Raw genomic sequence first — 4,623 nt, 5'->3', positions numbered from 1 at the left:
AAGGACTTCTAGTGTTGTTCCTAGCTTTTCTGTAATGAAGTTTATTAATGAATTTTTACAGAGATTTTGGATTTCCATTCATTCATTACTGCATTTTCCTCCCTTCTGACCTCTCTCTCCCAGTTCGCTCTTCTCTGAAAAGTAAAAGAAAAATTCTTTCAGTGGTATACAATCGCTGCCCGCCAGTACACTTCATTATGCAAGCTTCATTCTGGACTCTTGTCATAACCATAATACCCAATCATATATCGTTTTTAAACTGTTCTCTCCTTCATCTGTTTCAATGCTGTATACATAATTTATAAAGAAATAGTCTAAGTCAGTGGCTCAAAGGGTAAGGGGGAGCAGAGGGATGAGGATGGGTGATGGAGGGAGTAATCATAGGGTTGCACAGTTTGATAAGTTAAGGAAATGGGAAAGATCAGGTGTGAAAAACAACCTACACAAACTTTTTTAGTAAACCAGTATAAAATAAAAATTTTATTTAAAAAAGAACAAAACATGTTATGACAAGTGAAAAATGTGTACAATTAAAATAATATTTTATTAGGAAATAAATAAGCACAGGTGTTTAAACTCTGGTTGCTTTGAGCTCTGTGGATGCAGACATACTACATTATCTTCCTATGTCTCTGTTTCAATGGTACTTACACTTGACCACATTTTGGAAAAGAAGAAAAGTTTTAAAAATAATAATGATTCTTGAATCTGCCTTCAGAGATTTTGACCTAATTCATCCATGTGGTCTAATATGAAACTTGAGTTGAGAACCACTGTTCTATCATTTTGATTCTAACAATACAAATATGTACTTTCTAGCTTTTTTCAAAGTAAGTGAATTAAAGGGCTTAGTTACACTATCTTGATACTTTATAGATAATCAGAAGCTGTGACATGCAACTTATTTTAAAAGAAATTATGATTAACATTTTCAATTCTAAATAAAACACTTAGAGAAAAACCATAAAACAAATATACTCTTTAACAATCATGAACTATAATGTTTAAAATCAACCTCCAGGTCAAGAAACAGAGCATTCTTATTTCTCAGAACTTCGATTGTTAATGAGTCTACCTCTTATCCTTATGTTTAATTCTTCTTAATACAGTTCAATTTTGAAAAATAATTTCTTGCATATAGGTTGAATTGGTATGGAGAAATCATCCAACCCTGACACATATGTTTCCTGATTTTAAACTAGGCAGAATCTCTTCTACTTGGACATCTATCTGTTTCTTGTTCTAGGTATTAGTTTCACAGAAACACAGTCAAGTATTCTGGGACTCCCACTTTTCTCAATGTTACTCACAATTTATTTGGATCCACACAGTCAAATGACTTTGCATAGCTAGTAAAACAGAAGTAAACATATTTCTGATATTGTCTGGTTTCAGCCAAGGTCCAATGATGTCAAGTGTGATATCCCTCATTCAATGGTTTATTCTAAACCAGCTTAATTTTTGGCAGTTTCTTATCAATGTACTGTTTGAGCAATGTTTTTTATTTTAATTAAATGACTAGAAATTCAATAAAGTAAATATTCAAAGTAAATTCTATCTGAATTAACCACATGATATTTATTCCTTTGCATATATTATTCCTTATTCATTGTTCAATATTTATATGTATGTGAAGCAATTGAAAATATCATAGAATAAAGTATAACTCTTTAGCAATTTTTCCTATTTCCATTTTTTAAAAATTTTAATTCTATATTAATTTACATAAAAAATTCATGCTTTTTATGTTCTGTCTATATACATTGTGTTCCACACATTCTTCTATTCACATTGTGAACACCATCATGTGTTCTTGGATTCCCATTTTTTTCAAGGTTAGCCACGATTTATTGTTATCCACACAAATGACCTTACATAGTCAATGAAACACAGATAAACATTCCTCTGGTACCCTTTGCTTTCAGCCAAGATCCATCTAATTTGGAGATAATGTCTCTAGTGCCACGGTCTTTTCTAAATCCAGGTTTTATTTCTAGTAGTTTTCTGTCAATGTACTGTTCTACTAATTTTTGGAAAATCTTCAGCAGGATTTTGCTGACGTGTGATATTGTTCTGTAATTTCTACATTCTGTTGGATTACCTTTCTTTGGAATGGGAATACATATGGATCTTTTCCAGTCAGTTGGTCAGATAGTTCTCCAGATTCCTTCATACAACCTGGGAAACACGTCCAGGGCAGCATGTTTGTTGAAATATGTCATTTGGTATTCCATCAATTCCTGGGGCCTTGTTTTTTGCCAATTCCTTCAGATCAGGTAGAGCTTCCTCTTTCATCAACATTGCCTCTTGCTCATATGTTGTTTCATGAAATTCTGTATCAGCCAATTCTTTTTGGTACAGCGACTCTGTATACTTCTATCTTCTTTTGATGCTTCCTGGATCTTTGAATATTATGCCCATAGCATCCTTAACTATTGCATCTCAAGGCCTGAATTTTTTCTTCAGTTCCTTCAGCTTAAGAACTACTGAAACAGTTAAGTCTTTTTTCTTTTCCAGCTCCACTTCTTTGCACATTTCATTATAATACTTTGCTTTATCTTCTTCACTTTGCTCTGAAATCTTCTGTTCAGCTCATTAACTTCCTGCTTTTTTTTTCTCTTTGGTTTGGCTTCTCTGTGCTCTGCTGCAATATTCAGAGTCTATTCTGAGATCCAGCTCAGTTTTTTCTTCCTATTCTGTCTTTGTAATGACTTTTAGCTTTCTTGTAGAGTATATTCTTGATATCCTCCCACAGGTCATCTGGTCTTCATTCATTAGTGTTAATGGCCTCAAATCTATTCCTGAGTGTTTTTTTTAATTCAGATTGGATAGACTCAAGGTCAAATTTTGGCATTTTATTTAACCTTCTTTAACTTTAGTTTGAACTTGCATATGAGTAGTTGACAGTCTGTTCTACAATCAGCACCTGGACTAATGATTCTTCCCACGACTATAATTGATCTGATTCCTACTCATACCATCAGGTGAAATCCATGTATGAAGTATGTGTTTACGTTTCTTAGAATTTATATTTGCAATGAATAAATCATTCATCATACAAAATTCTATCTCTAGCCTCATTTCTGTCACTAATTCTGTTTTCCAACTACTCATCCTTCTTCCTTATTACAAACTTTTGCATTCCAGTCATCCATTATTATTAACACATCTTGGTTGCATGTTTGATCAATTTCTAACTGTAAAAGTTGGTAGAAATAATCTATTTTCTCCTCTTTGGTTTTGGTTGGTGAAGCATATCGTCTATGATAACATTATTTACTTGCTTCCTTGTATGCATATGCAAGCTATCCTGTTGCTTACAACATTCTATTTCAATATCGATCTAGAAATGGTCTTTTTAACTATAAAAGTGACCCAATTTTTCCTCACCTTATCATCTTTGGAGTAGTAGATTATATTCTTGTCTGATATAATTTTAAAATGTATTTGTGCACTCCTAAGAGGTTAGTCTTTGGAAAATAAAGTAGGTCACCAGTAGAAAGGAAAAATGTTCAATTAGATAGACTGACATAACAACTATAACAAAGGACAAGAGTATATTGGAGATTTTCAGAATGATACAGGTCAGGGCAAGTTTCAATGCGTTCTTCATAGAGTTACTTTAAATCAGCATAGCAATCACTGTGTCATCTTTCCTGTTGAGAGTCTTCCTCTCCATTGCTGACCCCGTATTTTTGTAAATATGATATATTTTTCCAAGGACAATTGCTTATAGGCTAATTTGTCTGTTTGGAAACTTTGCTTAAATGAAATGCTCTGTTGCTCTCTTTTCTCATCATTAATACCATGAAATATATCCATGATGTGTATGCTATATTTGTCTTTATGCAGTATGTTCCTGCATTGTTTTATTGCTGTTGGTTGTTTGGGGTGCTTCTCATTTGAGGCTATTACACACAATGCTGTTACGATAATTTTCTACATTTCTTAAGTGCACATGAATAAACATTACTGTCAAATTACTTATTGGAGTGAAATAGTTGATCACTGAATAGATATATGCTTAATTTAATTCATTGTTATGGTGTTTTAATCAATTTATAACTGACCCTGCATTGGATTCCCAAAGCTGTAATTACATGAGGAAAGATTGCTCATCTACCCCTGTGGAGATGGTGGTGGTTTTGAATTTCCAAAAAGGTACAGCCTTTGGGTGAATAGTGGACTCCATATAGACTAAGCCATCACCAGAGCTCTCAAGGTAGATGTTTAACTTTAACAAATATACTATTATTAACAAAGTGTTTTACCCATTTATGCTCCCAGCATTAGTGCATGAAAATTTGCAATGCTCTACATTCTCCCCAGTACTTAATATTTTAAGTCTATTTTTAACCACTTAGAGAAAGCATAGTAATTTTTCATTGTGGTTTTCGTTTATATTTACCTGATTACAACAAAAGCTGAGCTTATTTTTATGTTTTTGGATTGTATGGTATCCTTCTTTGACAAGTTACCAGTCAAGATTGTGTAAGTTGAAGTGTAAAAGTATGACTTTTGTTCTCTTAATAATGACTTTTGATGAGAAGAAAACCCTAATTTTAATGTAGTTCAACTTCTCAGTCTTTTTCTTAGAGCTAAAGTTTTTGAGTTATGTTTAAG

The sequence above is a fragment of the Elephantulus edwardii genome, unplaced genomic scaffold (assembly GCF_000299155.1).
Source record: "Elephantulus edwardii isolate Elephantulus edwardi_28Jun2011 unplaced genomic scaffold, EleEdw1.0 scaffold00149, whole genome shotgun sequence".
In the NCBI taxonomy this organism is placed as follows: Eukaryota; Metazoa; Chordata; class Mammalia; order Macroscelidea; family Macroscelididae; genus Elephantulus; species Elephantulus edwardii.
This window is presented reverse-complemented; position numbering follows the sequence as displayed.